Source organism: Tachyglossus aculeatus, chromosome 15 (genome assembly GCF_015852505.1).
Source record: "Tachyglossus aculeatus isolate mTacAcu1 chromosome 15, mTacAcu1.pri, whole genome shotgun sequence".
In the NCBI taxonomy this organism is placed as follows: Eukaryota; Metazoa; Chordata; class Mammalia; order Monotremata; family Tachyglossidae; genus Tachyglossus; species Tachyglossus aculeatus.
The window spans coordinates 10,837,609-10,863,974 of record NC_052080.1 but is presented as its reverse complement, the minus strand read 5'-3'; the positions used below and the strand labels follow the sequence as shown (position 1 = coordinate 10,863,974).

The 26,366-nt window shown below is 40.8% G+C and overlaps 1 long non-coding RNA gene across 1 annotated transcript; it reads right to left on the bottom strand.

Annotated features, from left to right (window-relative positions):
• Window positions 1-1,510: 1,510 nt before the first annotated feature.
• LOC119937759 lies at window positions 1,511-24,231 on the bottom strand. The gene is made up of 3 exons (XR_005454204.1): window positions 24,153-24,231; window positions 23,409-23,503; window positions 1,511-1,593 (listed from the first exon to the last, which is right to left on the bottom strand). It is a non-coding gene; the product is annotated as an uncharacterized LOC119937759 (long non-coding RNA).
• Window positions 24,232-26,366: the final 2,135 nt, after the last annotated feature.

The following is a 26,366-nucleotide window of genomic DNA, read 5'->3' as shown; positions in this document are numbered from 1 at the left end:
TGACTCCCAGTTCTGTGCCTTTCTACTTGCTTCTGCAAGTGAACCTCGAAGGAATTGTATTTCTTCTTAACAGGGCACGTGAGGAGTTAAGGGATTGAAGTCAGGGCTGTTTGCCAGTTCCCTCTTGAATCTGATTTGAATCTATTTTATTTCTAGTTTAATGGGATTGGTAAATGCTTACTATGTGTCAACACTGCTATAAGTGCTGGCATAGATGCTAATCAGGTTGGACATAGTTCCTTTCCCAGTCTAAGTGGGATGGAAAACTGAGGCCCAGAGAAGTGACTTGCCCAAGGTCACACAGCCAACAGTTGGCAGAGCTGAGCTTAGAACCCAGGTCCTTCTGAATCCCAGTCCTGTGGTATTTCCACTAGGCCAAGCTGCTTCTCTCACTTGGCTCCCCAAGGAGAAGCAGCGTGGCTCAGTGGTAAGAGCCCGGGCTTTGGAGTCAGAGGTCAGGGGTTCAAATCCCGGCTCCACCAATTGTCAGCTGTGTGACTTTCGACAAGTCACTTAACTTCTCTGGGCCTCAGTTACCTCATCTGGAAAATGGGGATTAAGGCTGTGAGCCTCCCGTAGGACAACCTGATCACCTTGTAACCTCCCCAGCGCTTAGAACAGTGTTTTGCACATAGTAAGCACTTAAGAAATGCCATTATTATCATTAAGGTGGTTGCCATGGCAGCCCTTGAGCTTCTAGCACCTGAAAGGATTAACAGTGATGGTATTTGTTAAGTGCTTACTATATGCCAAGCACTGTTCTAAGCGCTGGTGTAGATACAAGGTAATTAGGTTGTCCCAAGCAGAGCTCACAGTTTTAGTCCCCATTTTACAGAAGAGGTAACTGAGGCACCGAGAAGTTAAGTGACTTACCCAAGGTCACACAGCTGACAAGTGGCAGAGCCGGGAGTAGAAACCTTGACCTCTGAATCCCAAGCCCATGCTCTTTTCCACTGAGCCACATTGCTTCTCTGGATTGAGAGGATCAGTGAGTCCATTCCCCTCCTCCATGTTCTGCCCGTTTCCAACCTGACAGAAAAAAATTGGCTGCTTTTTGCTTCAAGAGCTTGTTCTCAAGGCAGCCAGACCCAGAGTTGCTAGATGCCGAAATCCAGTAGCAAATTGACTAAAAAAAAAAAAGTCGAAAGGACCCTACTGAATGATGGTGTCCAAAATACATTTCACATCCAAGTGCAGATATAGCCTAAAAGTTCCTGGATACTAGATAACCATACAACATACTTAATGTTTACACCATGTCTGCATCCTCTATGGTCTTTCGAAGATAAAAGCCAGTTTTGTTGAGTCTAAGATATGTTGGATTGGTTTCCCTAAACAAATCGAGCCGATTTTCTGATAAATGATACTTGCAAACTGAAATAGAACAGCCTATAAGCAAAGAGGCATTAGATTTGTAAACATTTTCATGGGTTCATTTTCCTTGTTCGGTGAGCTTGAGACCTGGAAATAAAACATATTTTCGTACTTGTACAGCATATTACTGTCCTTCTCCATAGTTCCTGGAATTGCAACCTCCTCCTGGTGTCTGCATTCAGGCTATTACAATTTTACAGTGGCTCCCGTCCAGTTGGTCTACAGGAATAGAGTAAGGATGCATTCAGTGTAGGCCCACAGGAGATATTCGGAGCCAAGCAACAGGCTTTATAGAGCAAACTAGAGACAAACTATTGACACAGCAAGGATCTGTAGTGAAATATAGAAACAGCTGTGTGGCGTAGTGGATAAAACACGGCCTGGGGGTCAGAAGGACCTGGGTTCTAATGCTGACTCTGCCACTTATTTGCTGTGCGACCTAGGGCAAGTCACTTAACTTCTCTGTGTCTGTTACCTCAACTGTAAAATGGGGATTAAAACTGTGCAATAATTTACATATCTTTATGCCATGTTCCTTCCTTCTATCTATAATATATTTATGACTGCCTTCCCCACAATAACATCAGCTCCTTAATGGCAGGGATCATAGCTACAAATTCTGATGTAGTCTCCTAATCTCTTTGTATTCTGTTCTGCCCAGAGCACTCAGTAAATAATAACAATAATAATAATGGCATTTATTAAGTGCTTACCATGTGCAAAGCACTGTTCTAAGCCCTGGGGAGGTTACAAGGTGATCGTGTTGTCCCACGGGGGGCTCACAGTCTTCATCCCCATTTTGCAGATGAGGTAACTGAGGCCCAGAGAAGTGAAGTGACTTGCCCAAAGTCACACAGCTGACAAGTGGTGGAGTCAGGATTTGAACCCATGACCTCTAACTCCAAAGCCCGTGCTCTTTCCACTGAGCCACGCTGCTTCTCAGCTGCTGCTAAATATTATCGATCTGTCGTTTCTGCCACACATGGATAAGGCCTTAACTTCAGTAGTATCTTTGAAAATGAAGAATAGGTGAGTTGATAGAAGGCCCCAATAAATACCACTAAATGATTTATTTTGATCTTCTAAGTACCATATGCAATGATAGGTTGTACCTTGATAACCTTGAATTCTTTTTATTGGTGCCTTAAGGGAAGAACACAGAACCGGGAGTTAGGAAGCTTGGGTTTAGGTCCTAGAATAGTGCTTTTCACTTAGTAAGCACTTAATAAATGTCATTATTATTATTATTATTATTATTATTATTATTATTATTATTATCCCAGTTCCACCACTTGCTGGCCGTGTGATCTTTCCCAAGTCACTGCAGTCTGTTTTTCAGTATCCTTATCTGTTAACTGACAACGTCACCTAAGGACCAGGAATACATCTGATCAGAAGGCATTCTAGACTGTGAGCCCATTTTTGGGAAGGGATTGTCTCTATCTGCTGCCAAATTGTACTTTCCAAGTGGTTAGTACAGTGCTCTGCATTCATTCATTCATTCATTCAGTCATATTTATTGAGTGCTTACTGTGTGCAGAGCACTTTACTAAGCGCTTGGGAAGTACAAATCAGCAACATATAGAGACGGTCCCTACCCAACAACAGGCTCAAGTAAGCACTCATTGAATGACTTGCATTTGGTCTAGCACTTGGCTCAGTGATCATAATATAAGTGCTTAACAAAATACCAGAATTATTATTCCATCCATTCTGTCTCTTGAGCATTTGCATAGGAATTTGTACTTTGGTTCATTCTAAATATTTTTATGCCATAGGTCTATATTTGTGGTATTCCAGGTCTTTGGGAGCATATAACAGGGGGATTTAACCTGGAAACAGTATCAATCAATTGTATTTATCAAGCCCTGAGCATTTGGGTGAATACAATATGGCAGAGTTGGTTCCCTGCCCACAATGGGCTTACTGTCTAGAGGAATGTTATCAATAATTGTGGGTGGGTTCATGGAACATTTTAGCTACTGGTAAAAAATTTTTCAGACTCATTCAATTTTAAAAAGTATATGGAGTATATGTTTCTGTCTGTAAATAAACTATCTAATTGATTTTGATGAGGTGAGCAATCTCAAGTGCTAAAAATAATTGTGAAACTCATGCAAATGCTAGCATCGAAGATGAGGGTCCCAGCTTTTCAAAGAAACCGTTTATAGGAAAATCACCATTTCAGTGGTGATTTTAAGTTGCTACCAGAGAGATTGAATCTTGTATGCTATCCATTAAAAAATAATCAGGCAAGCCAGAATGATATCAAATCCTCAGCAATGTAATTTGAATTTTCAAATAAACCTTTCCTAACACACGTTCTTGTATTATTACACTTTTAAGACAGAATTTTAGTTAGAATGATATTCTTCATAGAATTGTTTTGAAAATCAGTTAAGTGATGCATTCCTCTGATAGTCCTGTCAAATTTCATTTTTCATGTTTTATTGAGTTTGAGACCATGAAAACATGGAATCCTTCATGGGGAAATTGAAATATCTAAGAGTGAGCAAAACAAGCCTAAAATGACTTGAACAGATGGATGAGTAGAGTTGTGATTTGAGGGATGATGCTACTGCAACAAGAGTAATAATATCGCTACTACTGTGAACTTGGGTAGCCCTTTTTCCCCGCTTTATATAGATCAATCAATCAATCCCATTTATTGAGCAATTACTGTGTGCAGAGCATTGTACTAAGTGCTCAGGAGAGTACACTATAACAATATAACCGTCACATTCCTTGCCCACAACAAGCTTACAGTCTAGAAGATGCAGTGTGGCTTAGTGGATAAAGTATGGGCCAGGGATAGGGCTTATGTCCAGTCGGATCAGCTTGTATCTACCCCAGTGCATTTGGCACATAGTCAGAATTTAACAAATAACACAATTATTGTTATCATCCACATTCTACAGATGAGGAAAGTGAGGCATAGTTTAAGTGATGAGTCCAAATTCAAACAGACCAGTGATGGAACTGTGACCAGAATCTAAATTTCTTGATTCCCACATTATCCTTCTACAGTTGAAATTGTTTCTCCCTGGAGTCATATTCCTAATTTACTTTCCAAGTTCCCTTAAAACATTCTTGGTATAGCTCTTTGGTCTCTTTTTCCCATGTTTTGCAGTTAATTCTTCACATGCTGTGGAGTGATTGTCCACTCGTGTGTTCATTCATTCGTTCATTCATTCAATCGTATTTATTGAGCACTTACTGTGTGCAGAGCACTGTACTAAGCGCTTGGGAAGTACAAGTTGGCAACATATAGAGACAGTGCCTACCCAACAGTGGGCTGACAGTATAGAAGGGGGAGACAGAGAACAAAACAAAAGATATGAACAAAATAAAATAAATAGAATATGTACAAGTAAAATAAATAAATAAATAGAATAATAAACACATACAAACATATATACATGTATACAGGTGATATACATATATACAGGTGATATACATATATACAGGTGTGTGAGAATCTGCAGTTAGGTAGCAAGTTGTCAGATTCTGGCTCCATTTGCTTATTTAGTGTCTTAGTTCATTGTTTCTCTCTGCATTAATTCATCAGTGTTAAGGCATCTGGGTTAAAGATGATGGCAAGGTATTTTAGTTTTAGTGGCTAAAGTCAAATACTTGTGGTATTCATTAAGTGTGCAGTATGTGGAATTGATACAAGATACTGGAGTAGATAGAAGATAATCAGGTCCACACATTCTCTCCCCTAGATGGGACTCATATTCTAAGGGAAGGAGAGCAGGTATTTAATGCCTGTTTCTCAGAAGACATCACTGAGGTTACGACAAATAAAGTGACTTGTCTGACGTCATCCAGCAAGTAAATGGCGGAGGTAGGAGTAGAACCCAGCGCCTCTGACTCCCAGATGTGTGCTCTTTTCACTAGGCCACAATGAGTTCATCAGGCAGTCACTCGGGTAACTGGACAGAATGGAGATAAGGGCTATATATTTACAATTCCATTTCCTCAGAGACACTGGGCTGAAGAAGCAGTGTGGCTCAGTGGAAAGAGCACGGGCTTTGGAGTCAGAGGTCATGGGTTCAAATCCCGGCTCCGCCACTTGTCAGCTGTGTGACTTTGGGCAAGTCATTTCACTTCTCTGCGCCTCAGTGACCTCATCTGTAAAATGGGGATTAAGACTGTGAGCCCCCCGTGGGACAACCTGATCACCTTGTAACCTCCCCAGCGCTTAGAACATTGCTTTGCATATAGTAAGCACTTAATAAATGCTAAAATTATTATTATTATTAAGAAGGGAGAACTCTTCCAAAGACAGGGAATCCAGCACCTGCCTATGTTACCTGCCTTTCATCAGTCTGGTTTTTCCACTGGGCTAAAATGTCAGCTAAAGTCTAATCACTTAACATACACCTGCACAGTTAATTAATACTTAGAACTTACTGTTTACAGAGGTCTCTACTAAGATTTGGGAGAGTACAATGTAACAGAGTTGGTAGAGCGCTCCCTGCCCACATAGCGCTTGCAGTCTTTGTTTCCTAATGATTTTTGTATCTCACTTGACCATTTTCATAGCTATCCTAACCTGATTACTTCCATAAATATCACAACTTTTAGTCTGGATTTTTCTTCTTAAGACCTGTTGTAAACTTTCTCAGTTTATTTTTCTTTTATTGTAGCAAATGGTATTACACAGTCAAACGTTTCCCCCTCCTTTGTGTCACATAAGTGATCTGCTGTTTGTTTTATTTTCCCTCTTAGACTCATACAAAACTCTATGCCTTCTCAGAGAGTAGGACTATAAAATTCTATTAACAGCTTGATACAGACATCAACGCTGCAAGCTCCAGATACGCTGTATTTCATCAGAAAATAAAACTGTAGTCTTTTGAGACTGTAGTAAATATCTTTATGTACAGTAACTACTCAACATTTCCATACTTATCCAGTTTGTGAATTTATTTGCTGAAACTGGTGAATTTATGATTCAGTGGGGTCCTGTACTTATACTAGAATAGGAGACAACGGTTCAAAAATATATTTGAGTATTCTTATAGAATGTTTTTAATTTATAATTTTAACCATCCCCCCAACTCACAAACACAAATATTCCCAAGGTAAACCAGGACCATTGCTTCTCTTTGACAGAAAGCAAACACACAAAAATGAGGTCATGGTTGGACGCCAACCTGGAATTTCCATGTTTTTCTTTTCTACCTGAAGAAGCTGCTAATAGTATTGCTGTGTAAGAATATAAGTTAGACTGTAAGGCAGGTGGGTCCATTTTGTGCCAAATGTAAGGTGGCTCAACATACTATTCCTCATTACCTTCTCTTCTGTGTCTTGCCCTCTTGCTTTATTAATGAGGAGAGTTATCTGTGTGCATATTGAATAATATTCAGTATATCGCAAATCCTCTCATAAGCCCTCTCATCCCATAAACAATCCTTAGTTATGGGGCTGTTGATATTTGCTTATTTTGCATATGTGTGTAAAATTCCCCTTTTGTTTTCCCCTGCTGGAATATACTAGCAATAGAACAAGTTTGCTCTGGTACCTTGTGACATGCTCATGTCAAGCATGAGACTAGAGGAGGAGAGATTTAAGGATTTGAAGCCCTTCTGGGAATTGTAACTTCACTAACCACGTGCAGTTAGACATTGTAGTCATGGCTTGTGTGACAAAAAGCCTGGAGTCTGAGCCCCGAAAAATATCTAATAAAGAAAACTGTAAGACCATTAAGGTCACATCTCCTCCAAGAGGCCTTCCCTGATTAAGTCCTCTTTTCCCTTCTGTGTCATCCGTGCACTTGAATCTGTGACCTTTAAACATTTGATATTTGCCCCGCCTTAACCCCACAGCACTTATTTACATATCTGTAGATTATAAATGATAAATTAGTTATATTAATGTCTATCTCCCCATCGGGACTGAAAGTTTGTTTGGGGCAGAGAACATGCCTACTAACTCTGTTCTCTTGTAATTTTCCAAACATTAGGTGCAGGGCTCTGCACACAGTAAGGGTTTAATGAATTCCACTGATTGATTGATAAGGAATGCCATTACTAGAACAGGAATGTGTCTGTTGTTATATTGCACTCTTTCAAGTGCTTAGTACGGTGCTCTGCACATAGTAAGTGCTCAATAAATGTGATTGAATGAATGAACGATCAATAATCCATACAGTGCAGCACTCTGCCTCCAACAATAGCACCAGGAGACTTGAAGCCATACGATGGCCCTTCTTGACATCCAACTAATGCTTAAGGATGTTCTTTCTGATCACCCTCAAGTTTTCTCTCTACCTCAGACTTTTCTTCTAGTAATTCATTGTTTACATCATTGACTCTCCTTCTCATTCAGTCAGTATTACTTGTCATTTCAGGGTACTGTGCAAAGGACAGAAACATAATAGTTGGAGAGTTTCAGCTCCTTGTGGGCATTAGACGTGTCTACCAACTCTTTTATATTGTACTCTCCCGAGTGCTCAACTAGTACCATTACTTGATTGAGAAGTTTAAGTGCTTAATATTTACCGAGCACTGTTGTGGGTAAAAAACATTCAGCTCAGAACAGTCCCTGTTCATTCATTCATTCCATTGTATTTTTTAAGGGTTTAGAGTGTGCAGAGCACTTTTCTAGGTGCTTGGGAGAGTACAATACAGCAGTAAACACATTCCCAGACCACAGTGAGCTTACCATCTAGAGGGGGGGAAGAAAAACCTCAATACAAAGAAATAAATGACAGATATGGACATAAGGGCTATGGGACTGGGAGGGGGGAAGAGTAGAGGGAGCAAAACAGGTGATGTAGAAGGAGGTGGGAGATGAGGAAAGGTGGGGCTTAGTCTGGGAAGGCCTCTTGGAGGAGATGTGCCTGCAATAAGGCTTTGAAGGCTGGGGGAGTAATTGTCGTCGGATTTGAGAAGGGAGGGCATTCCAGGCCAGAGGTAGGATGTGGGCTAGGGATCAGTGGCGAGACAGGAGAGATGGAGACAGAGTGAGAAGGCTAGCACTTAGAGAAGTGAAGTGTGCAGGCTAGTTTGTAGAAGGAGAGAAGCTAGGTGAGGTAGGAGGGGGCAAGGTGGTGGGCTGCTTTAAAGACAATGATGAGGAGTTTTTGTTTGATGCGGAAGTGGATGGGCAACCGCTGGAGTTTTTTGAGAAGTGGGGTGACATGTATGGAACATATTTTTGTAGAAAAAAGATCCGGGCAGCTAAATGAACTATAGTCTGGAGTGGGGAGAGACAGGAGGCTGTTCCATAGTCAAAAGGACAGGGAGAAGAGGCATTTAATTTCCACTTTTCAGGTGAAGAAACTGAGTTGCAGAGCAGTCTAATGATGTTCCCAAGATCACACAGTAGAGAAGAGATGGAGCTTAGATTAGAATCCAGGTCTTCTGACTCCTAGTCCTCTGCTCTATGCATTACACCACACTGAGTCTCAGGGGAAAAATGCAGTAGAAACTAAATTAGGCTTAGAATCCAAAAGCAGGAGAGGGAAATTTGTGGTGGACGCAGAGGTGTGTCACATAGTGGAAAAGCACAGGACTGGAAGTTAGACCCAGATAAGAATCACAGATCTGTTACTGGCTTGTTGTGTGACCTTGGCCTAGTCAGTTACCATCTCTTTGCCTCAGTAAATGGGGAGAAAATAGATCATAAGCCCCCTGTGGGCCAGGTTCTGTTTGATTTCATAACCCTTTATCTACTCTTAGTCAATATCATAATTCTTATCCAGCTGAAAGTTTCATGTGCTCCAAGGTTCCTCACATTTGAATAGATCTCCTAAAATCCACAGACATCCGAGGTAGCCATTGTGGATGCCTCTGCACTTGTTAGTGCTACTTAGATGTGACGGGTCCTGGGAACTGTGGCCCTCAGGCCCAATACAGGAACCCTAGAACTACTTGGAGCACAGAATGGGGGAGTTTAGTCAATCAATAGTATTTACTGAGCGCTTTCTGTGTGCAGAGTTCTGTACTAAGAGCTTAGTACTGGGTCGATTGGGCCACAGCCATGATCAGAGCCCAAAGCCACCACAAAGGATACATATAATAGTAGTAATAATAAATGTGGTAGTTGGTAAGCGCTTACTATGTGCCATTCCCCTCTCTGTAACCTGGTGCTATTTCCACCTCGGCCATCTAGATCCATGGCCAAGGAAAATCCAGAGATTTTTCTCAAAACAAGTCACTTCCTCCTTGATTGTTGCATGCCCAGCTTTTTAGTCTGCTCTGCTTTGATTTCCCCCAAAGACTCCCACCGCGCCACAGTGTTGAAGGTTTGCTTCCCGGTCATTTGAAATAATTGATGTCATTCCACACTCTCTACTTCAGCTCTCCAGTTGTCAACTGGGATTTCTGACACCTTATTTCCTCCTCACTTTCCCCCTTGAGTGGACCTGTGTTGAAAAGACATTAGAATATCAATAGTGATAATGATGCTTTTTAAGTGCTTATTATTTGCTAGACACTGTACTAAGCACTGAGGGAGAACTAAGATAATCAGGTTGGCCACATACCCTGTATCATGGAACAGGGACAGGAATGAGAACAGATATTTCATCCCCATTTTACACACATGGAAAATGAAACACAGAAAAGGTGTTTTTTTATGGTATTTGTTAAGTGCTTAATATGTGCCGTACACTGTTCTAAGCTCTGGGGTAGGTAAAAGGTTATCAGGTTGGACACAGTTCATGGCCCACATGGGGCTCAGGGTCATAATCCTTTTTTTACAGTTGAGGTAACTGAGGCCCAGAGAAGTTAAGTGACTTGCCCAAGGTCAGAGCAGACAAGTGGCGCAGCTGGAACTTAGAACCTAGGTCTTTCTAACCCCCAGGCCCATGCTGAGTCAGGATGGAGGTCTTCCAGGGCTCGGCATGCAGTAAGCTCTCAGTAAATATTGATTGAGGCATGTGGAAAAGGCCTAGAGAATCTGAAGTGTGGAAAGTGGCGTGTGAGAAAACTAGAGAAGGAATTGATTTTCTTTGTCTGAAGAAACTAAGGCTGAGTGTAACAACTGCTTCAAGGATGTGAAGGGCGATTATCTGAGAAAATAATGACCAGCTGCTCTCTATTTCCTTTTTGGATGGAATAAGAATAAATAAACTCTAATTGCAGCCTCAGGGATTTATATTAGATATTTGGGAAAACTTCCTGACATTGTTTCCGAACATGGAATGGGTTACTGAAAGAAATTGTGGACTCCCCTAAGCATAAGTAGAAGAGCCATGTAAATACATATTGGAAGATGGGTCCAGAACTCACAAGGGTTGCCCAAGAAGTAATAGTAAATAACCCATGTCTCCACAGTTCTTGAGGTTTTTTATAATTATTATTGTTAGAGTGTAAGCTCCTTTTAAGCAGGGAATGCCACTCTGCAGTTTGTCTTCTAAAGCATAAAGGATTGTATTTGGTGGACATTCAGTAAATGCTGTTATTATTACTACTACTACTACAACTGTGGAGAAGCAGCATGGCCTCATGGATAGCGCATGGGCCTGGGTTCTAATCCTGTCTCCATCACTTGTGCCTTTGTGTTATGTGCCTTTGGGCCAAGTCACTTCACTGGGCCTCATTTACCTTATCCCTAAAATGGGGCTTAAGACTTTGAGCCTCATGGGTTCCAAGGACTGTGTCCAACCTGATTAGCTTGTATTTAAGCCAGTGCTTCATACAGTCCCTGGCACAGAGTAAGTGCTTAACATTTATGATAAAAAAATTATTTCTATGGAAGTTTTAGTGTGGGAGTAAACTCTGAAGGTAAAGGAAGATAATAAAGGAAATGGTGTTAAATGTTTTTATTGTTTCCCAGCTCAATCCATAGGTGCTCCCACTCCATGAGGGAGATGGTCACACAGAGCTTGGTGAGTCAGACTTGCAGTCTTGTTTAGCCCACATATCTGACAGGATCTGAGGTTTTTCAGGAGGCCAGAAGAGATCCAAGAGAATAGTTTTCTCATCTATAAATTATTTGAAGCCTCTCCTCCTATAAGCTCTTTGTGGGCAGGGAATGTGTCAGTTATATTTTAGACTGTGAGCCCACTGTTGGGCAGGGACTGTCTCTATATGCTGCCAGTTTGTACTTCCCAAGTGCTTAGTACAGTGCTCTGCACACAGTAAGCGCTCAATAAATACGATTGATGATATTGTACTCTCCCAAGTGCTTAGTACAGTGCGCTGCACACAGTAAGAACTCAATAAATATGATTGACTGACTGACTCCCCTCCCAGTCTGATTCTCCCCACCTAAAATCTCTACTGATTTTCATCACCAAGGGCAAAATGTAAAGTCGTTGACTGATATAATTTAAGAATACTTCACTGATCACTTAGGAGGGTGTGATTATATTTTCGATGTAGCCACGAGTTATTAAAAAGCATGCTGTTGGCTTTAAAGCACTCTCAACTCACTTGCCCCCTAACATTACCTCGCCGCTCTCCTGCTACAACTCAGCCCATACACTTTGCTCTTCTAAGGTCAACCTACTCACTGTACTTCCATCTCATCTACCTCTTCGATGACCACATGCTCTGTGGTCGATGCTCTGCCCACATCCTTCCTCTGGCCCGGAGCTGCCTTTCTCTTCCTATGGTGGACCGCCACTTTTCCCACCTCGAAAACCTTATTAAAATTACGCCTCCTCCAAGAAGCTTTTCCCAGCTAACCCCTCATTTCCCCTGCTCCTTTTCCCTTGTGCATCAATTATGCCCTTTAAGCACTTGATATTCATCTCACCTTCAGCCCCACAATTATTTTAATGCCTGCCTCCTCATGTAAGCAGCGTGAGAAGCAGTGTGGCTCAGTGAAAAAGAGCATGGGCTTTGGAGTCAGAGGCCATGGGTTCAAATTCTGGCTCTGCCAATTGTCAACTGTGTGACTTTGGGCAAGTCACTTCACTTCTCTGTGCCTCAGTTACCTCATCTGTAAAATGGCGATTAAGACCATGAGCCCCCTGTGGGACAACCTGATCACCTTGTAACCTCCCCAGTGCTTAGAACAGTGCTTTGCATAACATAATGCCATCATCATCATCATCTAGACTGTAAGCTCCTGGAGGGCAGGGAATGTGCCTGCCAACTCAGTTGTATTCTCCCAAGGGCTTAGTATAGTGCTTTGCACACAATAAGTACTCAGTAAATATCCTTAATGATTTGTCTGGTGAATCCCAGGGTCCTGATAGGGATTGTGTCTATCTGTATTCACTTTTCCAAGACTTTAGTGCAGTGCTCTGCAGACAGTAAATGCTCAGTAAATACAATTGATTGATTTGATTACATGAATGGCAAGTTCCCATTCAGTTAGGTGGTAAGAATGCATATAAACAATTTCCAGCATATTTAGGATCAGAATACTGAATTTCTCAATTTCTCTCAAATCCTTTTCACAATTTCCTATGGTTTTTTCCTGGTAATGTGAAAAGTCTTAAATGCTTCATTCTGTTTATGAGATTGATCTCAGTAAATTTCACTGATCTAGACAGATTTGTACTCAGTATTAATGGTTCATGAAATGAAGTAAGATGAATGGTTATATGTGTCTTTAAAATGGACCTTTTATTATGTTATTTACCCATTCAAGATGAAAACCCTTAAGTCTTCTCTCCTTTGTGTTGATGATTGTATTAAACTATGCGACTTCTGTGAGTATTTTCTCCAGAGGTGAAAAAAGAGCTTTGGGAACAGTTCATTGTAGAGTAATAGTATTAATTCCAGAGTAGTTGTTCCATTCTTGGACGTCAGAAGGACCTGGGTTCTAATCCTGCCTCTGCCACATATCTGCTGTATGACATTGGCGAAGTTACTCACTTTCTCTGTGCCTCAGTTACCTCATCTGTAAAATGTGGGACAGGGACTGTATCCAACCTGATTAACCTGTATCTACTTCATCACTTAGAACAGCGCTTGGCACATAATAACCACTTCACACGTACCATAATCATGTAGTAATATGTCCTCTGAATTCTTAAATATTTGGCCAAAAATCTCCCAACTGTCAATTGCTGGTTTACTACTTGGTCCAGAGATCAGAGCTGAAAGACTATGAATAGCTGGTGATTTTCCCCATTAACAGTGCTATCAGCACTCTATTCCAGCACATTCCAAAAGGAAAAAAAAATTCTTGAAATATGAAAGACATTTCCACTCTGTGGTAAAATATAGACCTAGCATTAACCATCCACTTTGTATCAACAATATCAATCCATCCATCAATGTTATTTGACTGCTTTCTGGGTGTAGAGCACTATTCTAAGTACTGGAACGAAACAATTAAGTAAATGGACACAACCCCTGCCCTCATGGATGTTATAGTCTAGCAGTAGTTTATTGATATGTAACTAAATGTAATATGCTATGTAGAACACATCACAAAAGTTGATTTTTCCATAGGAATAGCTGTCATCTACACACAAAAAAAATGTTTCATTCACTGAAATTAATAAAATGTGACTCTACCTCAGAGGAAATTGGCATTTTCATTCAATAATGGATGTCAACTGGGAAGTTCTTATTTCTCTAAAGTGGCTAATACAGGATGGGAGCGGAGATTTTATGAAAGGCTCTAATTGAATCAACCTTCATCCTGTTGTGTAATGTACCAGGAATGTAGAGCCATCCATTGCCGAGAGCAGAATGGTAAAATATGCTCTTAAAAAGGACAACTGGCTCTTCTCTATATTGGGCTTAGAAACGTCTCCATAATGTAATCAAGTAAAAAGCTAAAAGCCATCTACATTGTAGTCTACATTTTAAGGTGGCAAGCGAGAACTTGAAGGTAATAAATGACCTCCACACATTTTCCTTTATTACTTCTCATTTACTGGTATCACACAAGCACACTGTGGACATTTTACTTCTGGTTATTTTTCTAATGGTATTTCTCTAACGATGTCTTGCCTATTCCCAGATAACCTCATTGCCTTACTGTAAATTCAGAGCAAATGATGTGTGAACAAAAAATAGTCTCCAAACTAAGAAGATTTGTTTTTTTACTTGGTTGCAGCAACTCTTTCCATTCTTTTAAAGAAAAGTCTCCTCTTAATATTTGTAGTCCTAATAATGAACTGTATTTATTTATGGGTATCGGAGTTGTGTACCTCACGGCTATCAATTTAGTGATTTTATCGATTTTAACTAAATAATTGTAAACCATAAGCGTAATATTTTATCTTTAAATTAAGAAAAATGCAAAAAACTCTACATTCACAGTAGCTCCTTTCCTCGAACTAGGTGTGAGCCCTCTAACTTAGTCTGTATCATTTCTTTACCTTAGAGTGAAAATTAATAAGGGAAAGATGGTTGAGGCTTTAATCATCCTCTCCCTCAAATCCTTTACTAAATCCAAGATTAATAGCGACAGATGGGAGGCAGCATGGCCTGGGAGTTAGAGGACCTGAGTCCTAATCTCAGCTCTGCTTTGTGAGCTTGGAAAAGTCACTTCACTTCTCCGTCCCTCAGTTACTACACCTGTAGAATGGGGATTAGTCCCTGTGGGGCAGGGACTATGTCCAATGTGACTATTTTTTATATACCCCAGTACTTAGAACAGTGCTTTGCACATAGTGAGTAATAATAATAATAGTAATGATGGTATTTGTTAAGCGCTTACTATGTGCAAAACACAGTTCTAAGCGCTAATAATGATAATGGCATTTATTAAGCACTTACTATGTGCAAAGCACCATTCTAAGCACTGGGGAGGTTATAAGGTGATCAGGTTGTCCCACGGGGGCTCACAGTCTTAATCCTCATTTTACAGATGAGGTAACTGAGTCACAGAGAAATTAAGTGTCACCCAGCTGACAATTGGCGGAGCTGGGATTTGAACCCATGACCTCCGACTCCAAAGCCCGGGCTCAAGTACTTCAAATACCATAAAAAAGATGAAAGGAGCAGCTCTCAAATGCTTCGATTATAGGGTGGAAGTTTTGGGATTTGTCCCGTGGGTTGCATTCTAACATGACGACACCCCTGGTGGAGGAAAGAAACCCTGTGGGAGTCCGAGTGGATGGCTAAAATCCACCCTCCTTGGGGAGTGGTGTGGACAATTTCAATTTTAATCCTGGCCCTACTGGTTTCCTGCTGAATGACCTTGAGCAAGTCACTTAAATGTTGTGTGCCTCAGTTTCTTCATCTCTAAAATGGAGTTTAAATACCTGTTCTCTCTCTGACCTAGACTGTGAACCCCATATGGAACTTGGACTGTGTTTGACCTGGTTATCTTGTCTCTGCTCTAGATCTGGTACATAGTGATTGACAAATGCTACAGGAATAAAAATTATTGTTAGGCAGTAGTGTAAGTTAAAATAAAATATTATAATTCTGGGAAGCTCAAATGCTGGAAGAGAGAAAGGAGTGGCCACTAGAGAAATACTGACTTCCCTAGAATGTGAAGTGAAGAGGCAATTTAGAATCTTTTCTTCTTCTAGAGTGAATCTGAGAGTCTCCAATAATGGGAGACACTTCAAGAAAGTCTTATTGTCTTGTAGCCCTTGACACTTTTTTCTAAAGTGGAAAAATCAGTTTTGGGCTGGTTAGCCCTGGGGATCACCCTAATTTTTAGGGCATAGTGTCTACCAGCTCTGTTATACTCTTCCACGTGCTAGATACAGTGCTCTGCACAGAGTAAGAGCTCAATAAATGCAATGGGTAGTAATAATTATAATAACTGTGGTATTCATTAAGTGCTTACTATGTGCCAGGCACTATAATAATCACTGGCTGGGATAGAAACAAGTTTATCAGGTTTGACATAGTCCCTGTCCTACAGGGAGCTCACAGTGTCAATCCCCATTTTACAGATGAGGCAACTGAGCATAGAGAAGTGAATCAACTTGCCCAAGGTCAAACAGCAGACAAGTGGGGAGCTGGGATTAGAACATGTGACCTTCTGAATCCCAGGCCTATAGTCTATCCACTATGCCTTGCTGGTTCACACCCAAGTGAAGGTTTTTGTAGATTTCATGAACATGCCCCCTTAATCTGTGACTGGCCAGGAGGCAACACCATATACTGATCTTCAGCCCACCTTACACTCCCCTGAAAAAACTGGGCTTATCCTGCTTACCCAGTCTGATCCCACATCCAGTTCAGTTGTTGAGGAAAAGAGAGTTTCACCCATGCTGAACCTTTGCGTAATAATCCTACAAGAATGAAACCATCTCCTAATCTCGACTCCACCACTTGTTTGTTGTGTGACCTTGGACAAGTCACTTCACTTCTCTGTGCCTCAATTACCTCATCTGTAAAATGGGGATTGCGACTGAAACCCCACATGGGACAGGGACTGTGTCCAACTTGATTTGTTTGGATCAACCCCAGCACTTAGCTCAGTGTCTGGCACATAGTAAGCACTTAAATACCATCATTATCATTATTACATAGTATCCCCCCTTTAAATTTGGATTCAAGGCCTGCTTCTACTTTCAGAACACATCCTGACTCACCCTGACCCCTTTGTGGCACAGCAACAACATGGAATTACCTCTTCACCTCAATTCATTCTTCAATTCATTTTGAAACTCTATACACATTTAAATATGCTCCTTTTTTTGACACCCCTAATAGAATTTGTTCAGAGAAGGCAAAACTTTATGTTTCAATAAGTTTCTGGAGCACTTATTAAAAGTCTTGTTCTGCCATCAGTGAATTCCCTGTAGATATTTTTGGGCTGTTATAATGGCTTAGAATTCTAGGTAAAGTGGAAAAGACCTTGCCATATCCTTCTATGGCAGCAGCTTCAGATTGGAACAATGTACTCCAATAGAAAAAATATGCCTTGCAGTACCGGATTTCAGTGCCCACTAAATGCCGGGTATGTTCTCAAAATTTGTGAAAGTACAAAGAAACATGAGTCAGGGTTCCTGCTCAAAAGTAGCTTACACCCTAATGAGGGAGAAGATATAAAAATATCTAACTGGTAGGGAAAAAGTGCTTGCCACTGTCTGATTAGTGAGAAAACTGCTGGTTAAATCCCTTACATCAGTGACACAAATCCCTGCTGGTTTTGAAAGCAGGAGGGTCAGTACTGGGTCCCATCAGGGCTTAATCATCATCATCAATCGTATTTATTGAGCGCTTACTATGTGCAGAGCACTGTACTAAGCGCTTGGGAAGTACAAATATATCTTGCTTCTCATGGCAGCTGACACGCTGAGTCCCTGATCACCTTAGTACCACTCCTGAACAGCATCCCAAACAGGAGGATTTCTTTTCAAACAGTCAGATGAGCTTCATGGCACCTACTTTTAAAAGGAGATAAGTCATAGATTAGGCAACTGGAAACCTTTCCTGTGCCTGATAATTCTCTAAAAACATCTGAGGGGTGAATTGTGTCGGTTACTCAGAACTGGGACAACTAAGGCCCAGGTGAGAAACTATGAAAAACGTATCAAAAACAATGACACATTTTTTTGAAATAGCTTTTTTTCCTCTCAAATGTGTGACATAGGCCCATATGTGTGGAGGTGGTATAGTATTGAAATGTGATTAGGAATGGGTCTGAGGAAAATCTGTCACAAAACACAAGCCAAGAGAAGTCGAATTTACCTGTTTGTGGAGGGGTAATACAGGTGAAAACAGAGTTAGAAATGCAAATTATTGAAATGATAAAATGGTAAGATTTGTAAGATGAACTTATTGTGTTTTGGAGAAGCATCAGAAATGATGCAAATTTTGGAGGCTGCAAGTAATATTTTATTTTTCCATAGTGGATCTTTAATATATTCTCTATCACTTCTTGGAAAAGCTGGTTCCTCAGCACACAAAGTAAAATGGGAGTTGACATTTCTGTGTTTATTTGATCAATGCAAGCAGATGACCCTGAAAAATCAGGCTAAAATGTTCACCTTAGATATCTGGAATGATCAGGTCTGAGTTCTCACACTGACCAAATAAACCAGATAAATGGCCCAAAACCCACTTCCATTGGAGCTGACTTTTCTTTCACTGTTGCATTTTTAGCTATAATTCATAGTGATTAACATTTAATGTTTAATGCTTCACATCTTCCTTCTGTCAATTGTGGATGAGATGTGTTATTCTATCCCCTGGGCCTAACGGTAGAGGCAAAATTCTAGCCTGGATTCTTCAAAGTCAACCCTGTTGCATCAAGCTAGGCAAAAAGAGTGAAAAACAGAGAAGAATTTTTGATGAAAAATGACCGGTCTAGTAGGGATATTGTTATTCATTGCATTTCTTAAGCATTTTGTACGAAGTGTGGTACTATTAGCTGATGAAAAAAATGAAAGGATAATATGCTTTATAGTCTTTGGCGTGGGAGATCACAGGCTAAATGAAGGATAGAAGGAGAAATAGAAGGAGAAGCTGGTATGGCAGTGTACCGAAAGAATAATATTTTAATGGCAGACTAATGAGTTATCAAAACAAGAGCAATACAGACAGTAAGACCTGTGGTTCAGTACTGCAAAAAGAGTGGTTTTCAGGCTCTTTATAACAACTCTAGTAAGGCCAAAATGTATTGAGCAGTTACAACCCTCTGCAGTACGCTGAATGTTTAGCACAGGCAAAACAAATTCCCCCTGTGGCATGGAGGGTCTGGGGTGTGGATGACACCACTCTACAGACCCAGGGGCTTCCATGGAGGAAGAGATCGCCATGACAGGGGCTTGACATGCCCCAGTGGGGTAAGAGATTCCTCTGGAAAATTTAGCCCTTTTTTCCCTTTTTTTCCCTTTTAATAAATGAAGAGCACCTACTGTGTATTAAGTACTGGGGTAGATAGAGTGTGGGGGTGGATATAAAGGACTCACAGTCTATTTTACCCCTATTTTGCCAGTTAGGCCAAAGTTACAGTGACTTGCCCAAGATCACATGGTAGGTTGGTGGTGGAACTGAGATTAGAAGCCTGGTCTTTTGACTCCTAGTCTCTTTCTCTGGATTCCTTTTCTGTTTTTTTATCTCTGTCTTTTTCATGTGTATTTTTCCCTGATTATCCAAATTCTGTTATTGTAACCCTTGTTTTCTGTTAAACTCCCCATCTTTACCAGGAAGTTTCTTCAGTTCTCTCATGGTGCTCCTTGGGAAAAACTGACAAACATTTCCTGCTCTTCACATTCCTTTCCTGGGATCCTGCTCTTGCCCAGAAGGCATTGCCTTCTAGGGAGAAAGGTTTTCTCTGCTCTTAGCGACAAAATTGCCAGTGAATTCTAAATTTGCTAGAGAGTCGAAGGCTCACGTGAGGCATAGATATGTTTATAAGGTAGTCATTGTTCTTCAAGTAGCCAGACATTCGTTATTGGAACCCACAATAGGAAAGTTATATAAAGACACATTCATGTGCTCATATCAATAAATCATATTGGGAAAGGTGGTATGAATTTCCCAAGTAAATTTGGCTTCCAAGGTAGAGTCGAATGGGCTTCAGATATGTTCAACCAAGAATTAAAAATGATTTTGTTCCTGTTTTCGTTAATAGAAGGGGACAGTGCAGTATGAGCTAGTAGATCAAATTTAAAATTAAACATTTCCTTCTGTGATCATTTCCCTCTTTCCTTTTAAAAAAGCAAATGCCAGATTTGAGTTTCTGAAGCCAGAATTGGATTAGATCATTTACTTGCATGTTGTTTTCAGAGTAATTAGAGTTTATGAGAGGGCTTATGTCCCCAGTGAAAGGTTGTAAACACTCTTCCATTATGGCCCTCTATGGCTATGCCCTCAGCACTGGAAAAAAAGAGAAAACTTTCAGGCTGAAATACTTTCCATGCTTCTTTCTGTGTTTGTTCTCAGCCCAAAGGAAAGCTTTTTTGGAATGCATTTTACTTTTTCAGACGGATGGGAATGGGAAAATGATGTGCAGGGATTTCTGCCTTCATTTTTTTTCAAATAAACTTTAAAACCTCAAATGTAGCCCTTGAGCTAGTAATTGTGTCAATTTTCTAGAAATGGCATTAAAATGGTGAGTAAATGGAAGATGTTTATAGTGCCTGACGAAGAGCTGCTGGGTGTTTGAATAGCCTTTCAATCTCTCTGAAGAGGTATCGGTGACCTAGCAAATGTGGCTATTCCATGAAAAAGCTTCTTTTCTGTGGGAATGATTTGTTTTCCACATGAGGTGCTGTGACCCCGGGCTTCCAAAATGGACAGGGTAGATAGCAAAGCTTTTAGCCTGTACTGCCAATTCTTCTATTTGGGGGAATGTGTTTATTATAGAGCAAATATTTTATTCTTAGATTTGTTCCCCAAAACCTAATCTCTTCATTGAGCAACTGTGTTGGCAAGATCAACAGCAAGAGATAACATTCTCTTTGCTCATGACAGCTTGAGCAGGGTGCTTGAGTTTTGTATCATCTTTTACTTGCCTATGATTGCAATGTACAGGTTAAAGTGGGTGACTTTATACACATTCTAAAAATACTTGACCATTCACAATTTATGTAGCTTACTTTGGCTAGACACATATCTGTCATTTGTTAACAAAGTTGTTTCTCTGGTTGGTGAGATTTTATCTGTACATTTGAGTGTGGAGGGTGATGGAATCATTAATAACTCACTGTGGATTTATCATTCCGTTTACTAAATTCATTCATTCATTCAATTGTATTTATTGAGCGCTTACTGTGTGCAGAGCACTGTACTAAGTGCTTGGGAAATACAAGTTGGCAACATATAGAGATGGTCCCTACCCAACAGCAGGCTCACAGTCTAGAGGAGGTTTTGCCTACCAAAGACTTGAATTTCTGTGCAGGGAACTAAAACAAATATCCCCGCAATGCCCATCTCAGCACTTTTTTTGATGACATGTATTAAGCGCTTACTATGTGCAAAGCACAGTTTTAAGCACTGGAGAGGTTACAAGGTGATCAGGTTGTCCCATGTGGGGCTCACAGTCTTAATCCCCATTTTACAGGTGAGGTAACTGAGGCATGGAGAAGTGCAGTGACTTGCCCAAAGTCACACAGCTGGCAATTGGTGGAGTCAGGATTTGAACCCATGACCTCTGACTCCAAAACCCTGGCTCTTTCCACTGAGCCACGCTGCTTTTCTAAACACTTTGTGATGCAATTGTCCAACACTTAAGCACTAACCAATGTACATATCCCCTTTTCCTTTGACATGAATCATTTTAGTGATTTCTCCCCTGCTAGACTGCAAATTCCTTGAAGGCAGGAATAATATCTACTAACTCTGTCATCCTCTATACAATCCTGTGCACTTGATTGATTGAGGACTAAATGCACATTGAACAGAAGCTCCTGACAATTAGCTTCAAGGCTCTCCATCAGTTCTCTGCTTAATTGTTTTTTTGTTCCCCTGACCTAGTGTACCTTACTTACTCCTCCCAAACTAAACCTATGACTGCATCTCATTCTCTACTCCTCGAGCCTCTGCCGCCTCAAATGCTTTCTCCTACCTGGTGTTCCCTCTCCTTCAAACGCAGCAGATTACAGATTCCCCCCTGAGTGCCCAGGTCCTCCTCATTGTTTCTTTTCTTTTCTTTTCTTTTTTTTTTTAAAATCAAATCTGTTAAGCACTTACCATGAGTCAGGCACTGTACTAAGCATTGGGCTGGATACAATCTAATCAGATTGAACACAGCCCATGTTCCAAGTGGGGCTCAGCGTCGTAATACCCATTTTACAAATTAGGTAACTAAGGCACAGAGAAGTGAAGTGTCTTGCCCATGGTCACACAGCAGACAAGTGGCAGAGCCGGGATTGGAGCCTGGATCCTTCTGACTTCCAAGCCTGCGCTCTATCCACTGGGCCAAGCTGATTTTCAATTAGTTCTCTTCTCCTGGTAACTTCACTTCTGTTATCTAGATATAACTTTAAATATTCCATTTATGCATACATCAATATTCTTGCTATTGCCAGTTGAATCTCTATTTTATTTCTCCCACTCTGAACTATATATTTCCCTGCCTCCTCCATTAGATCGTAATAATAATAATGATAATAATTATTATGGTATTTGTTAAGTGCTTACTATGTGCCAAGCATTGTTCTAAGCACTAGGGTAGACACAAGATAATCAGGCTGTCTCATGTGGGGCTCACAGTCTTAATCCCCATTTTACAGATGGGGTAACGGAGGCACAGAGAAGTTAAGTGACTTGCCCAAGGTCACACATTAGGCAAGTGGGTTCATCTATTTTACTTGTATTGTACTCTCCCAAGTCCTTAGTGGAATGCACTTCAAATGGCAGGGGCACAGTAAATGCTATTTTATCGAATGAGAGGAAGTTCCTCTCCTCTTCGCCATGGTAGTACGTGGTGTCTACTTTTTCATCCCTTTTTCTTTGTCCCATTGAGGATACTGCATAAGAGATCCTGAGAAAGCCTATCCAAAATAGAGCCGAGCTAATGGGGACCCTACCTCCTTCCCCTCCCCACAGCACCTGTATATATATTTGTACAGATTTATTACTCTCTATATTGTACATATTTACTACTTATTTTGTTAACGTTGTGCATATAGCTTTAATTCTATTTGTTCTGACGATTTTGAAACCTGCCCACATGTTTTGTTTTGTTGTCTGTCTCCCCCTCTAGACCGTGAGCCCGTTGTTGGGTAGGGACTGTCTCTATATGTTGCCGACTTGTACTTCGCAAGCGCTTAGTACAGTGCTCTGCACACAGTAAACGCTCAATAAATACAATTGAATGAATGATGAGAAAGATAACCTTCCATCGGAAACCAATGAAGACCTCCCCAAATCTAGCAGTGTAGGTATGTCAGCACCAGCATAGCCTGGACAGTGCCGTGCATTTTCTTCCAGACCCCAAGCTGTGGGGGGAAAAAATGACAGGCAGAGATCACAGAAAACAATTGCATATTAGACGGGCACAGTGCGGGCATTCTGAGAAGCAACTTGCTTTTTATATCCCACAAAAGCACGGAATTTCTAGATTTTGGTGAATGGCTTGGATGCCACACCGAATAATAATGCAGAGCGTGCACAGTTCTTAAATCCTCATTCATCCCATAGCAACCATAGCTGGCAGATCTTTCTGATGATGGTGTACATTTGGGGGCCTTTCAGGGCAAGGAAATAGCACAGTCTCAGGAGAGGTTGGAGGATGCCGGGTTGTCTTACCCTTTAGACTGGAGGCTTTTCAGATTTCTTGCCATTCATCTTTTGCTAGAAATCAGCCTGATCTGTGAGGTTTCAACCTAGCAATACCGAGGGAACTGAAAGGAGATAAATAATTGAAGAACATTTTAGAACTTATACTTTGCAGTAAATCAGCCATGAGAATAAACACAATCCTTCAGTTCTGTGGCTTAAAAGCAACCAAAAGCAAGCCTAATAAAAATTAGATGGTGGGTTGAAAATACATGGATACTTTTTGCCTTTTGTTTTAATTTCTCTTCGGTGAATGTTATAGGTATCTGGATTTCGAGAAGTATTTGGGGTAAAAGCATTCAGGAATCAGAAAAGCAGTACGTCTTGTTAGTAGCAATGTCTCTAATACATCAATAAGGATCTCATAAATACATCCAACACTTGAGTGAGTTTGTCGAGGCATGTACTTCTATTTTAATTTCACTGACAAAGGAGACTTAAATGTTTTGTATACGTACACCCGACACTTGAGTGAGTTTGTCGAGGCATGTACTTCTATTTTAATTTCACTGACAAAGGAGACTTAAATGTTTTGTATACGATGCAATTGCCTGAATCAGGCATATGATAACATCTTTATAACCAAAACAGAGTAGAGAGTTGTGAAATCCTCCCTAACACTGGACCAAACTGGAGAATCTTTCTGTGGAATTACATGGGGTAGCATTCACCAGCTCAACCTGCCCTGGTCAATGGACATGTGACTTCCCCCACCTGAGTCCTGAGGAAAAGGGGGCTTCTTGCTGTCCAAAAAGTGAGAAAGTAAATGAATCTTGTGTATGGTACACCTGATTTCTGTCCACATTACATCAATAATGGTTAGCCCAGATATTATTCGAGTTCTAGAAGCTCCATGATCCCCATTCTAGAATGACGTATTTTGCGTCTAGACTGTGTGATGTAAAAATAGGATCTCCAGATCTCCAGATCTCCATCTGGACCCGAGAACGTGTCACCAAGTGCATATACAGAGATGGTGGGAGTGAAACCTTAAAAAGGTTGTGCAGCCCTCCATTCCTGCACTGCATAAAATCTAAATCCTTTGCTCACTATTGACCAGTGAAAACCTTAGCTTGGAAAATGTCACTAGTTCAGTCCAGTGTCTCTCAAAACTAGAGGGCTAGTTGTAAAAATAAGTGACCACATGATTAGAACAACAGCAAACAAATCCAATCCCTGGTGTGGCATGCACTATGTAAACATCACTGTCTCTTTCAAGCAGAAGAGGATTGTGGTACAAGCCCTGTGCCTAAATACTTCTGCATGTTTTCAGCTTCACCAGGGATTATGACTATTCCCTTGAGTGAATGTGGCAGAGAAAATAAAATGCTAGACACTTTCCAAAATTTGCATATTGTTATGCCTCTATGTCCGTGTAAACAATCTAATTTTTCTTCCTTTTGCCAGTTGTGGCAATCCAAAGTATGGTTGCATCAAGATCTGGTAAAGTTTTGAAGCCTGTGATTGATTTAGAATGAATTTAAAGAAAAGTACTTGGAAAAAAGTTGTATTTCCAGATAACTTACTATTAAAAAAAAATTCAAGTGACACTGCCAACTACTTTCAGAAGAATCCCCCACGTCTATTGTTGACATTATGATTTAAAGTGCAAGCAACTCCACTTGGATATTCTTTTAGTATTTCCAGACCTTTTGGAAAGTGTATATGTCTTTAGACCCATGAAAAGTAGCGATTACGAGTGGTTTTTCTGCCTCAGAATTGTCAACAATCCCTATCTCCCATTATTTAGTAATAGGAATTTGAAATTCAAATGGCTTACTAAATCACTATGTTAATTAACTGATCTATTTGAATTAGTGCCCCTAAATCACAGGAAGCAGTTTCTTATGTACAGGAACATGTTCAAGGAAGTAGAAAAACAGCCATTCAAATAAAATGACTCAGAGATTGAAGAAAAGCTTGCAGCAGAACAAATAATGTATTAATAAGATTTGCAGCACACCCCTGCCCCCTGACTCCCTTGGAGAGCGAGGTTTACAGAAACCATTGTCATAACTTGCCAAACTATGGTAAGGAACAATCCTGATATGTAGATCAAATCCTGATCCACCACATGTATGTGTGGCCTTGGGCAAGTCACTTCTCTGTGCCATAGTTACCTCATTTTTAAATGGGGATTAAGACTGTGATCCCTATGTGGAAGAGGGACTGTGTGCAACCTGATTAACTTGTGTCTACCCCAGGGCTAAGAAAATAATAATAATGATGGCATTTATTAAGCATTTACAATGTGCAAAGCACTGTTCTAAGCGCTGGGGAGGTTACAAGGTGATCAGGTTATCCCATGGGGGGCTCATAGTCTTAATCCCCGTTTTACAGGTGAGGTAACTGAGGCACAGGGAAATTAAGTGACTTGCCCAAAGTCACACAGCTGACAACTGGTGGAGCCGGGATTTGAACCCCTGACCTTTGACTCCAAAGCCCATGCTCTTTCCACTGAGCCATGCTGCTTCTTAGAAGTGCCTGGCACGTAATAAGAGTTTAACAGATTGCATAATAACAAAAGGTGGAGAGGAGTGCAGTATTGTTTCCTGGGTGGGAACAGCATTTTGAAAAACAGCGCTTCTCCTAGCTGTAATTTTCTGTAATGCTTGTCTCCCCAACTAGAGTATAAGTTTCTGGAGTGTTGGAATGGTATGTACCAACCCTACTGTGCTGTGTTCTCCCAGGCCTTCGGATATTGGAGCACACAGCACCCCATAAATGCCTCTGGTGAATTCACCTTCATCCCATCCTTCCAAAGCATTCAAGTTGGTGACGTCTTCTCCAAACATTATTGACCTCGGTGGTATCTTTACACTCAGTTGAGACATTAGGACAGAACTTCCAATATCCGTTATGGTAGCTCAGTTCCTTCTGTCCACTCGCATCTGGGGCTTGAGGAACTTTCTATTTGACCCTGTTGTT